Genomic DNA, 14435 nt, shown 5'->3' with positions numbered 1-14435 from the left:
AATGATTTAAAAGTGGCAGGACAATAGTGTTAATAGATGCAACATTATTTTTAGATTGTTCTTATTTATTTTATATGGCCCCTAAGTCAGAAAAATAGGAGCTGCTAGCAGGAAAAAAAATCCCAGTGAAGTCATTAAAAATTATTTACCTAACTGGAGAGCATTATGCTAAGTGAAATAAGCCAGTCAATGAAAGGGTCTCCTCCCCCAGGTCGGGGAAGAGTGTAAACACGCGCGCTTTGCAAGGCGTCCTCCGCGGGGAGGTCGCTGCCCCGAGGATGGCTGCGCTGCGTGAGGCGCGCAGCTGGAGAGAAGGGCTCCATGCTTACTGTCTAAAGGCCGCTTTGTCTGAGAAGCTGCACAGACCCGGTTCCCACCTCTCACGTTCCTAACCATTGCAACACATTCGTAATGCGCGACTAGCATTCATTTTCCAGCGAAAAACGCTCGCGCCGCTAGGAAGCCCCCGAGCGCTCACCCTAAGGACCCGGCTCGGCCTCAGGCTCAGGCTAAAGGCGCGCGCAGCGGCCCGGGGGACACCCCGCAAAATGCTTTCCGTGGCCGGGAGCTCCGAAGAGCGTGTGTGCAGCAATGAGCTCGATCGGTGCAGCTAGTAACAGCCTCCAGTGACAACAGGATCGGCCCGCTACCTACTCCACTCTGCCTGCAGCTTGATGAACAAGTGAAGTATGCTCACAAGGAAGGGCAATGAGGAATCAAAGTTACCTCTGCCTAAAGGTAACTTTTAAAATGTTATCATTTGTTGAGGTGTAGATGTCTAAGATAAAAGAGCCTGGAATGCTGAGCCATCATGTGGAAGAAAACTGCCCAGAGAGTCATTAGACCCACAGCAAACTCTGAGCAAGGAAGAAAATAGAAGAAAAAGTGCCGGAAGCCGGTCCATCCTTGCTGCTTGACACAATTGCTGCAGGGAAGGAACATCTGCACAGCATATGTTTCAAGGGACCTGGCATATATGGCATACTGTTCTTAATATGTTTGCTCCCCTTCTTGGCGCTATGTGTTTTAACCAAGGTCACCTCTCCAAGAAAGGTTGTTTCCCCAGGTAGGGATTTTTCCCTGAAGTTAGGGAGGGAATAAAACCCCTTAACTAAGTGCCAGGTGGGTAGTTAATCACTTTAACTATGAACAATCACGCTTAAGCTACATAATCTTTACTCCCTGGAATGGAGATAAGAAACGCCCTAACCTTTGGAATAGAAATAATAGGATTAAAATCAACTGGTATAAATAAAGATGTAACAAGACAATAAAACACAGAACTTGGAACCTTCTCCAGAAGAGTGTCTTGGGAACTCGCCTGGCTGGGGAGACTTCTGGAAGAGACTGCAACCACACATCAAGGTTTGAGCCTTGAGCTGACCTCTTCCTATTTTTCCTGCTACGGAAAGCCCTGGATCTGCTCCTTAGGTGAGTGCACGATTGTCCATTTGCACTATTCTAAAGAGAAACAGCGGCCCCAGAGAAGAACGAGAGGGCGAGTGAGCGAGCAAGAGCGGCGCTCCCGGGCCGGCCTGGCCCCCTCTCCTCACCATCGCCAGCCCTCTGCCGCCTTTCTCCGCTTCCACCTTTTCTCCTCTCCCCCCCAAGTGGAGGCCCCCTCCGGGGTGGGGAGGACCGGGAGTGAATTCTCCTAACTCCTTCACCCTCTACCTGCACCTGGCCACCGTGTGAGGAGAAGGCCTGGCCCTGCCCCGCCCGCGTCGTGTGTGAGGCTCAGCCGCCGCTGCCGCCACCGCCGTGATGGCCAGCTCCCAGAAGGCCCTGATGCTGGAGCTCAAGTCCCTGCAGGAGGAGCCGGTGGAGGGCTCCCGGATCACCCTGGTAGATGAGTCCGACCTCTACAACTGGGAGGTTGCCATCTTCGGACCCCCCAACACCCTCTACGAAGGCGGCTACTTCAAGGCGCATATTAAATTTCCTATTGACTACCCATATTCACCACCTACCTTCAGATTCTTGACCAAAATGTGGCACCCCAACATTTATGAGAGTGGACATGTATGCATTTCAATTCTTCATCCACCCGTAGATGCCCCACAGAGTGGTCAACTGAACTCCGAAAGGTGGAATCCTACTCAGAATGTCAGGACTACCCTGCTAAGTGTAATCTCATTGCTTAATGAGCCCAACGCCTTCTCCGCAGCCAATGGGGATGCTTCACTTATGTTCAGGAAATGGAGGGACAGTCAAGGAAAAGACAAAGATTATGCTGAAATCATTAGAAAACAGGTTTCAGCCACTAAAGCCGAAGCAGAAAAGGATGGAGTGAAAGTCCCCACGACCCTGGCGGAATATTGCATCAAAACTAAAGTGCCTTCCAATGACAACAGCTCAGATTGGCTTTATGACGACTTGTACGACCTTGACATTGAGGATGAAGAGGAGGAGGAGGAAGATGCCGACTGTGATGACGATGATGATTCTGGGAATGAGGAGTCGTGACCTGCTCCTTCGAAGCCCCTGTACTGCCCTGCCATCTCAAGCCAAAGGGAGGGGAGCAAGTGGGGACCTAGCAGTGGCCCCTCAGCAAAAACCTATCACAGGGGGTGGGGAAAACAAACATGGCTCCTGCTGACTCCTCTTGTGGATCTCAGTTGGCTCCTTTTTATGGACTTCTTAATGGAGAGAAGGTAATTGTGAACGAAAGGGGCCACATGCTGACCTGACAAGCTCAGGGGAGGCCTGCATGGCAGTCTTACAAACTCAGAGACTTAAAGTAACCACAGAGGATGGTCTGAAATTAAACTTTAACTCAAAGCAGTTATGGTGGGCAGTTAAGTCCTAGATCGGTATCTTCACTGACAAGGTCAGCCTTTTCCTTAACTGAGCCTATCTGTCTTTTTGCATCTATGATAACACACCCTTGAAATGTCTGGGTAACTTGTAACTTCCCTTTTTCTGGATCCCCTGAGGCACAACCAAATGTGCTGGGCGCCAGGACAGATAACACAAATTCCTTCATTGTTATGTTAATTGATCCTGCACCCACCTAAGTATGTGTCCATCATTTTACTTCTATCCAATCCCAGGGATTTCCCTGCTTTGCTTTATCCCTCCTCCTTAATCTATCACCAATGAATTTCATGTAACTCACCTATGTCCCTCCTTTGATTGCAAATGTATAAATACAAATGTAACCCCGCCATTCTCCTGGAGCATTATCTCAATTCCTTGAGGTTCTGCTTCCTGGCATATGTCCACAGTTTGGCTCAAATAAACTCACAAAAATTCTAAAAATAAATAAATAAATAATAAAACACAGAACTTGGCTGGAGATCCTGGCTAGAACCTGGCTAAGTAACCTGGCTAGGCTGCTGATCAAGTGAAAAAAAAAAAAAAAAAAAGAAAGAAAAATACCACATGATCTCACTCATTTATGGATAATTAAGACCATTATAAACTGATGAACAAAAATAGATACAGAGGCAGAACAACATCGAACAGACTGTCAAACTACAGCGGGAAGGCTGGGGAGGGTTGGGGGGTGGGGATGGGGGTAAGAGATCAACCGAAGGACTTGTATGCATGCATATAAGCATAACCAATGGACACAAGACACTGGGGGGAATGGGAGGCTAGGGGAAGGTCAAGGGGAGAAAAAAAAAGGAGACATATATAATACTCTTTGTAATACTTTAAGCAATAAAACAATTAAAAAAAAATGAAGTCTTGTCATTAATTAGAATGTACAAAATAATATAATTAAAGAAGACCATTGCATTGCATTTCTAAGTAACATGAGTGAGTCTGATCTAAGGCAGCAAAGTATTTTGGGATTTTCCATCTTTACAAATCCATGGAAATAGAGCATAAATAGAGGGATTTTATGCTGTTAAAGGGAGCGCTCTGTTTTCTTCCCCGAAAGACAATGTGTTTGACAAGAAGTTCTATGAAACTATTATTCCAAACACAGTCAGACCTGAATAGGGAAGCTATTGAGATTCAGTGTAAACTGATGGGTCGACCTGCTGGAGAAATACGGTTTATCCACCCTCCACCCACATCTGAATTTCACACTTGCTTTCAGGAACTACTCATGTCAGACCTGACAAAGTCCTCTTGTTACTCTGTCATCATTCATGCTACCAAATACACTTTGATGCGTGTGGCACCACACTTAAGGAAAATTGCTTCATGAACTTTTATTTAAAGCTATAATAATGTTAGCTCTATGCCTTCTTTGCTTGTTACTTTGTCATTTGGTTTGATTGTAAGAATATGATGCGGTGGTGAGTCAATTGCTCTGAAACCTCGCTGCAATCTGTAAAGTACTATATTTATAAAGTACTTTTTGGGAAGCACATAGTGTCTTTTTGAAGGGATTCTTTTGAAATTTAACAGAGTGTTTCTCTGTAAATGTATTGACACACACTTAGAGCTCAGAATGCTGGAGCCTGGCAAGATCTTTTGAGAATACATGTGCGTAGATGATGAAATGCCATGATTTGTTTGGAAAAAGCTTTTAGAAAATTAAATTGCATTTAAAGAGAAGTGAGCTTTCTCATACAGGTACAATGTACTCTGTCGTAAAGTTGTAGCAAATTATCCTGAAGAGAGACCTTGAGGAAAACAAAGAGGTGTCCTGGTGAAGGGATGGATCTCTATCCTTCAGCTTGGCCTGAGCCAACTAAAAGAGTCTTCCTGCCCTCTTTTCCTGATCCAGTTTTTTTTGTGTGTGTGATCCTGCTCCTCTTTTTCCATCCTCTCAGCCCTCCCTCCCCCGACACACACAGTCACTGTTGCATTTCTAGCTTTAAGAAACTGGCACACAGCTTGGCTGGTGTGGCTCAGTGGTTGATTCTCAGTCGGGGATGTTCCCTTTTGCGGGCTTGATCCCCAGTAGGGTGCCTGTGGGAGGCAGCCGATCAATGATCCTGTGGGAGGCAGCCGATCAATGATTCTCTCTCATCATTGATGTTTCTATTTCTTTCTTCCTCTCTTGGCTATATATATATATATATATATATATATATGAACACAGTCAAGCTAAATAGATAATTGTTAAGCAAATTGATAACTGTTTAATTAGATAATTGTTAAGCAAATTGATAACTGTTTAATGCAAATTTCCAGTAACACTTCATTAACCTCTGTATAAAAGTCAGACTATTTAATTAGTGGTATAAGCAGCAATGATTTGTTACTTAAGACAATGCTGAGATACGATGGATGGTTCTTCCCCGCCTGGAAGTGACAGCATCCAGCTGGAAGCTCTGTGGACTCATCTTGGTTCTCTTCTACATCGCTTCTCTCTCTATATGATGACTTTATCTTCAAGACGGACAGAGGGAAGGGGGTGGAGGGGGCTTGGTGGAGGGGGGCATAGGGGACTAGAAATGGAGACATCTGTAATAGTGTCAACAATAAAAATAAAGTAAAAAAAAGATTTCCCAAACAGAAGCTGCCAGGTTTCTTAAGGGCTAGTCCTGGAGCTGGTGCTGCTGCCTATTCTATTACTCAAATCTAGTTATGAGGCAAGTTCAGATTCAAGGAGAGGGAACATAGAACCTCTCTCTCTCTCTCTCTCTCTCTCTCTCTCTTTCTCCTGTTTTTTACTGATTTGAGAGAGGGAGGAAGAGAGAGAGAGAGAGAGAGAGAGAGAGAGAGAGAGAGAGAGAGAAACATCAATATGAGAGACAAACATCAATCAATTACCTCCTGCATGCCCCCTATTGGGGACTGGGCCCACAACCTAGGCATGTAACCTGACCCAGAATTGAAACAGAGACTGCTTTGCATGGGATGGAAGTGTCCTGAAACATATCATGAGACCTTTATGAATTATTAAAAAGAAAACAATAATGTTATCATTATTTCATGTCAAGGATAATAAAATTATAGTACAAATTCAGAGCATCTCAGTTCAACCAACTGAGCCATACTGGCCAAGGCTGGACCCCATCTCTTAAGGAGAGGAATAGAATGTGAATATACAGAGAGGAAGAACTGGTGATAGCCATCTTTGAGGACTATCTATTACATTGCTTCTTTCTAGTTTTATTTTTTCTTAAGCTCTTATTATTCTACTAGAGGCCCGATGCACGAAATTTGTGCAAGGGTAGGCCTTCCTTTCCCCAGCTGCCGGCACTGGCTTCCCTCTGGCACCCAGAACTCAGGCTTCCCTCTGGCCACCTGAAGGCACCTGGAACCTGGGCTTCCCTCAGGGCCCCGGCTTCATCCAGAAGGATGTCTGGTCTAATTAGCATATCATGCTGTTATTATTATAGCTATTTTTCTCATTTATTATCTGTTTCTTACATTGGACGTACACTTTCAAAAGTAAGGGATTTTTGTCCATCTTATTCATTGCTGCATACCCCCAAAATATTGCCTGCCACATAGTAAGTGCTCATATATTTTTTGAAATAAATGTTTATCCTTCTAGCTGTTGTGATACCTTTCCTGCTCTCTCTACTGGGTCATTTAGCATCTACATGGTCCCTCATGGCTGACTTGAACATAGGGTATTAATATGTGCTTATATATTTAACTTCTTGTCTGAGCCCACTTATTCTGCTTCTTTAGCAGCTAACTCTGATGTGGTCATATTTTTCACCTGCTCTGAGTCTTTTGATATCAAATAATCATGAAGAATTTGATGCCAACTTGACTGGCTGGGCCTGTGCCCACTTCAGACTGCTTTTGGTCTGCCTTGTCCTTATATATTCCTGAGTGCCTACTATAAAGACTCACCTTTCCATAAATCTAACAAACTGGGAAAGTGACATTTTCTCCTACGTGTTGGGATATATCCCCAACACAAAGGAATGTCCCAACACATAGGAGAAAATATCATGTACATGACATGGGAAGGAAAATGGAAATAACAGACACATATATTAGATTTAGCATCCTGATAAAGTGTAGAAATATCCGACACTGAGGGTTCATATGAAATCTAAGGGCAGGTACCCAATAATACTTGTCAAATAACAAAGAGGTATTAAATTAAAAAAATATATTTTTAGACTATTAGAAAACCAAAGGCTGATGTAAAACTGTTTATATTTATTGATCTGTGCCTTAATTTCTTCTTTTTCTTTTTGTTCATGCTTTCCTTTAAGTTATAAAAGTTTCTTGTTAAAAATGTACAGTAACTTTATCTCAATTTCTACCTGTAAGTCTCAGCTTTACAATCATACTTGATTTGTGAGTAGATGATTGCTTCAACTCTGATTTTATTTGGCCTAAAGTTTCCTGGTGGAGTCTTTGCTGCAGGGAAAGCTCCTGTTGCTTTTATACAATATCATGTTAGAGGTAGAATTAACCATATAATATGCCCGTATCATAATGTCATTGATTTCAGAAACCATATACACAAATAAGCCTATTTTTTATTGCTTAAAATATTATAAAGAGCAGTACATTTGTCTCCTTTTTTCCTCTTAACCTTCCCCCAGCCTTCCTAACCCCCCAGTGTCTTGTGTCCATTGAATAAGCCTATTTTTTTAACAGTCACACTCCATGTAGTAATGAAAGACATTAGGGTGATATATGAAAATCGTATTAATGGATGGTTTCATCAAATATCTGTAGTTGGAAATTGCAAATGAATCCAGTGACTGCTACATACCAGTAATTAGTTGTGCAGAATGAAAAACAGTTATTATTTGTTTATTTGGTTCTGTTTAAGCAAGTAGAAATCTCACAGCATGGGATAATTGCTGGTAGGATTTGCTGGATGAACTTTTTAAAAAAAGGGAGAAGGAGGAAGTTAAAACATAAAAAGAGAAATATTTAAACAGTGTATTCACAGGAAATGGTGGGACAGAAGATGGACGTGTCCTGAAACATATCATGAGACCTTTATGAATCATTAAAAAGAAAACCATAATATTATCACCCTTTCATGTCAAGGATAATAAAATTATAGTACAAATTCAGAGCATCTATAAATTCTGGAGGATAGTGGAGGCAGAGTATGATCCTAAAATTAATTGTTTCTCTGAAATAAAATTAGTAGATACAGGCAATTCAGTAGATAACAGTATTTAATCACATTTTTTTTTTCTAAATAAGTACATATCTCTACCCATTTATTTCTAGAAAGATAATTGAAAACCTTGCTCACAAGTCAAAGCAGGAGGCAAGCATCCTTCATCAGGGCAATTTAAAACAATGTTTTTTCTCATCTCCCAACCTTGATTTAAGGAATCCAACCATGGGACAAGAAGACTGGAGTTTTTAGTCTATTTTTACTCTTAAATTTTGTGTGTTGAAAACTAGCATCCCAATGAGAATTTTGGTCAAAATTGTGGTTATAAAACAAGACATCCAATTCACTTTCTCTGAATACATTTACATAATTTTGAAGGACCGCCTCCCTTATTTTTCTGTTGGCAAAAATGTTCCAATGGTATGTTGACCATTCTTTTGGTCTAAACATGCCTTATGCCTGGTGGCAAAGACCCACTGAAGGGCAGACTCAATTATGTGTTCTCCATGGGGCACAGTTCCAATTAAAGCATTTTTTAAATATGACAAAAATTGATCTCAGATTTGGGGAAATCAGGAGAAAGGAGGGACATTGGTCCAAGAGCGTGTACTGCAGAAAAGGGCCCTAGCGTCAGGGAGAACACAAAGTTGTCATTCACAATCATTTTTGATATCAAATATATGCATATGGCACTCTTGAGACACTCAGAGAGAGGAAAATGCCGTCTGCCCCCCCAAAAGAAACTATGAAATAACAGAGATGAGTTTTATGATTTTTAAATTTTTATTTTTTTTAAATTTTGTTTTATTGCTTAAAGTATTACAAAGAGTAGTACATATGTCTCCTTTTTATTTCCCCCTTGACCGTCCCCCGGCCTCCCCTACCCCATAGTGTCTTGTGTCCATTGGTTATGCTTATATGCATGCATACAAGTCCTTCGGTTGATCTCTTACCCCCTGCCCAACCCTACCCGGCCTTCCTGCTGTAGTTTGACAGTGTGTTCGATGCTGCTCTGCCTCTGTATCTATTTTTGTTCATCAGTTTATAATGGTCTTTATTATCCATAAATGAGTGAGATCATGTGGTATTTTTATTTAAAAAAAATATATATTTTATTGATTTTTTACAGAGAGGAAGGGAGAGGGACAGAGAGTTAGAAACATCGATGAGAGAGAAACATTGATCAGCTGCCTCCTGCACACCCCGCACTGGGGATGTGCCCACAACCAAGGTACATGCCCTTGACCGGAACTGAACCTGGGACCCTTCAGTCCACAGGCCAACACTCTATCCACTGAGCCAAACCGGTTAGGGCTCCTGTGGTATTTTTCTTTCATTGACTGGCTTATTTCACTTAGCATAATGCTCTCCAGTTCCATCCATGCTGTTGCAAACGGTAAGAATTCCTTCTTTTTTTACAGCAGCATAGTATTCCATTGTGTAGATGTACTACAGTTTTCTAATTCATTCATCTGTTGATGGGCACTTAGGCTGTTTCCAAATCTTAGCTATTGTAAATTGTGCTGCTATGAACATAGGGATGCAATTATCCTTTCTGATTGGTGTTTCTGGTTTCTTGGGATATATTCCTAGAAGTGGGATCACTGGGTCAAATGGGAGTTCCATTTTTAGTTTTAGGATTTTTTTTTTGGAACCCTCATGCACTGCTGGTGGGGATGCAGACTGGTGCAGCCACTGTGGAGAACAGTATGGAGTTTCCTCAAAAAACTAAAAATGGAACTCCCATTTGACCCAGTGATCCCACTTCTAGGAACATATCCCAAGAAACTAGAAACACCAATCAGAAAGGATATATGCATCCCTATGTTCATAGTAGCACAATTAACCATAGCTAAGATTTGGAAACAGCCTAAGTGCCCATCAATAGATAAGTGGATTAAATAACTGTGGTATATCTACACAATGGAATTCTACACGGTGGTAAAAGAGAAGGAGTTCTTACCATTTGCAACAGCATGGATGGAACTGGAGAGCATTATGCTAAGTGAAATAAGCCAGTAAGAGAAAGATAAATATCACAGGATCACACTCATTTGTAAAATATAATGAACAACATAAACTGATGAACAAAAACAGATCCAGAGACAGAGAAGCATCAATCAGACCATTAAACCTCAGAGGGAAGGTAGGGGAGGGTGAGGGTGAGGAGGAGAGATCAACCAAAGGACTTATATGCTAGCATAGAGGCCTAACCAATGGACACAGACAACAGGGGGTGAGGGCATGAGTGGGGGGGATGGAGGGTAATGTGGGGATAAGGACACATATGTAATAACTTAATCAATAAAAAATTTAAAAAATAGACTTTAAGAGGTTTTATAGAAATACAGTTTGTGTTAGCAACAATATATGATGCTTTTATCATTCTATGGCTGATTCATTTTTGCCATAGAAATATTAATTTAACCTAAAGATTTATTTTATTTTCTAATTATAAATTAAATTCTTGTCATTAGCAATTTATAAAATTTGGAACACATAAAGAAAATAACAATGATGTTTAAAAATTAAATATGGAGATAATAACTCTTCATATTTTGGTTTATTTTATCCAATATTTTTGAGCACACACATACTTGCATAGTTGAGATTATACTGTTTACATATTTTTAGTTCTTGCATTTAAAAATATATTGTTATTGATTTCTGAGAAGAAGGGAGAGGGAGAGATAGATACAAACATCAATGATGAGGATCATTGATTGGCTGCTTTCTGCTTTCTACTGGGGATCGAGCCCACAACCCAGGCATGTGCCCAGACTGGGAATCCAACTGTGACCTCCTGTTTCATAGGTTGATGCTTAACCAGTGAGCCACATCAGCTGGGCTGTTGCATAGTTTTTATTAGTGACACTTTGAAAAAAATTTATTAAATGTATTGGGGTCACACCCTATATAATAAAACCTTAATATGCAAATCAACTGAATGGTGGAACAACTGGTTGCTATGACATGCACTGACCACCAGGGGGCAGACGCTCAATGCAGAAGCTGCCCCCTGGTGGTCAGTGCGCTCCCACAGGGGGAGTGCTGCTCAGTCAGAAGCTGGCCCACAGCTGGCAAGTGCAGCGGTAGTGGCGGGAGCCTCTCCTTCCTCCGTGGCAGCACTAAGGACCCCTCGGGGGATGACCCCTCAGGGACATCCCCTGAGGGGTCCCAGACTGTGAGAGGGCACAGGCCGGGCTGAGGGACGAATGTCATGCACTGGGCCTCTAGTTGGTTAATAAAATGATATAGGTTTCTGTCCTGTCCGGGTGGCTCAGTTGGTTGGAGCATCATCCTGTACTCCAAAAGGTTGTGGGTTCGATTCCCAGTCAAGGCACAATGCTAGGTTGTGGGTTCGATCTCCGGTCAGAGTGTGTATAGGAGACAATCAATTGATGTCTCTCTTTCCCATCAATGTTTTTTTTTTCTCTATCTCTCCCCTCCTCTCTCTAAAAATCAATTAAAAATCATATTCTCAAGTAAGGATTTAAAAAATTATATAGGGTTCAATTGTACAATTGTATAGTACATCAACTGTATAACATTGTGTGTTCACCACCCAAAGTTGTCTCTTTTTTTGTCACCATACATTTGATCCCCTTTACCCTTTTCTACCTTTCCTCTCATTTTTCTCTGGTAACCAACATACTATTGTTTGTGACTATGAGTTTTTGTTTGTTTGTTCATTTGCTACTTTCAGTTTTATATCCCATATATGAGTGAAATAATACGATGTTGACTTTTCCATCTGACTTATTTTCCTTAGCATGATATTCTCAAGATCCATCTATGTTGTAACAAATGGCGGTACATCATCTTTTCTTATGGCTCAGTAGTATTCCATTGTGTGTATGTACCACATCTTCTTTATCCAATAATCTATCGAAGGACACTACGGTTATTTCTATGTCTTGGCCACCGTGAATAATGCTGCAATGAAATAGGGACACATATATCTTAGTATCTACCTAAAATTTTTGAAAATTTTGACACTTTTCACATGTTTAAAGACTCTCGGTTAACACCATTTTTAAAAAATTATGAACAACAAATGACAACAAATACATATCTATCAACAAGTGAATCTAAAAATCAAATAAATAAAAAATCTGATGAACAGAATAAACTGGTGAATGTAATAGAATCAGGGGCATGAAAATGGAGCAGACTGACAATTCTCGGGGGGAAGGGTGTGTGTGTGGGGGGTGCGGGAAGAGATTGGACAAAGATCTTATGTGCATGTATGCAGTACCTATGGACACGGACAGTGGGGTGGCGAGGGCCTGGGGTGGGGTGGGAACTGGGTGGAGAGGAGCTATGTGGGGGGAAAAAAGAGGGACAGCTGTAATAATCTGAACAATAAAGATTAAAAAAATAATAAAAAATAAAAAGTCAAGTGATATTTCATCAAAAGATTTATCCCTACTTACTTAGCACTACCTTATTGTTGAATATTAAATTTATATAAGTAATGTTATACTATTTTTTAAACATTGTATCATATTAATGTTATAACAAATATTTATGTGCATTTTGATAATTTTATTAGATTTTATTTTTAGAAATGGAAATGCTACCGGTCAAAAAGAGTAATATTTTCAAAGTTGTTTTCCTTTTATATTTAATTTATCGGGCCGATATGATCTGAAGAGCATTATGCAAAATAAGCCAGTCAGACAAAGTTGTTCTTGAGTTCTATTAATAAATTGCTTTCTGTGAAGATTATACCAATGTAAATTAGCCAGTACTAATGAGATTCATCTCATCACATCGACAATGGTGAATATTAATACTAATACTTAAAAATCATGTGTTATAATTTTTTTCATTGATTTTTTTCTGTTTATCAGCCAGCTACATTTCTGTTTTGTGAATTGTTTATTACTATTCCTTTTTTTCGTCCACTTGCTTATGGAGACTTTAATATTTTTTAATGGTAAAGTATTATCTCATGTACTAAATTTAATTTTAGAGAATAACTTCTAGGAATGCATCTAGTTTGTCCATCTATTCATAATTCAAACAACCTTTGCCATCTGTACATATATGATGGAAGAGTGCAGGTTGCAATGATCATATCATTTTTATTGTCAAAAGCCTTTAATAGCTCTCTTGCACAGAGAGTAAAATTCAGGGCTTTCCAAAATCTAAATGCAGTATATCGTTACCTTTTCCTTAATGTACTACAATAGTCCCCTTTCTGTTAGTATTCTTCACCCCATTCTGGACTTCTTCTATCCCACTTAAACTTGAATCCCTGTTATATTAGTCAGAATGTTTTCTGTTCTTCAATTTGAACCAGGCAGACTCTCTCTGTGCTAATAATCTATCCTAAGCTTGCATATTTAAATTCTTTAAGGTTGCTTATGTTCCACCTCCTCCCCCAAGTCTTCCCAGATATCCTCCACCTAGAAGTAACTTTTTTGCTCCACTATCTCATTCTACTTGGTAAATCTATTACAAGACTTTTCATTGGGGGGGCAATGGTATCTGAATGGTGGAGAACAGTTGTTAGCTATCATTGGGCTTACTTGAAACCCTAACTTCTCTTTTCTGTTCCTCCCATCCCCTCTTCATCCCTGGCCCTATCCTTCTTGCATTTAATAGGTAGTGAGTCTATTCTCATGACCATATCGATTCCTCTTTTCTATTGTGTTTCTATTGACCTGGCAAAATCCCATTATCCTTACCCATGTCCTGTGGCTACTGACCACATCTAGGAAAATTTTGCAACTAGCTGGCATGGTATCCTTACCCTCCCAACTTGGTGAATCCTCAAAATTTCCTACTTTCTTCTGTTCTCATTTAAAGATTTTTTCCTCCACTTTTCTCAAATCTCTTCCTACACCTTCTTCCTTTCTCTTAGAAAATCACATTTTCTACTCTACAAAGAAAACAGAAGTCTGGGCCAGAACTGCCTCAAATTCCCATCCCCAAATCACAAACCTACCTTCATTTATTAACCCCATTATTCCCTTTTTTGCTCCATTTTTAAAAAATATATTTTTATTGATTTCAGAGAGGAAGGAAGAGAGAGAGATAGAAACATCAATGATGAGAGAGAATCATTGGTCAGCCTCCTGCATGCAAAGAATCCTTGTCCTGGAGCAGTGGGTCTCAGGATTAAGTCTGTACACTAGTCACTTGCAGGTGATTTGTTAAACCCCAGAGTTTGTGATTCAGCTTGTCTGGGTGGGGCCTGAGAATCTGCTCTTGCAGGGACTACACTTTGAGAATCGCTGCTCACATTAGGGTTCTGCCAATAAATAGAACCAATAGGGTGTGTGCACGCACACACATACACACAGATTTACTCTAAGGAATTTGGCTCGTGTAATTATGGAGGCTAAGAGTTCCAAGATCTGCAGTTAGCAAGCTGGAGACTCAGGAAACCTGATGGTGTAGTTTTAGTCCAAAGGCCATAGTCTCGAGATCCAGGAAGAGCCATGTTTAGTTCAAGTCTGAAGGT

General features: G+C 40.6%; 1 pseudogene; it reads left to right on the top strand.

Moving 5' to 3' along the window:
• Nucleotides 1-1740: 1740 nt before the first annotated feature.
• Nucleotides 1741-2792, top strand: LOC102439043 (annotated as a pseudogene).
• Nucleotides 2793-14435: the final 11643 nt, after the last annotated feature.

Source organism: Myotis lucifugus, unplaced genomic scaffold (genome assembly GCF_000147115.1).
Source record: "Myotis lucifugus unplaced genomic scaffold, Myoluc2.0 scaffold_268, whole genome shotgun sequence".
NCBI classification, from domain to species: domain Eukaryota; kingdom Metazoa; phylum Chordata; class Mammalia; order Chiroptera; family Vespertilionidae; genus Myotis; species Myotis lucifugus.
The sequence above is the reverse complement of the archived record's forward strand: the minus strand, read 5'-3'. Positions and strand labels throughout refer to the sequence as shown.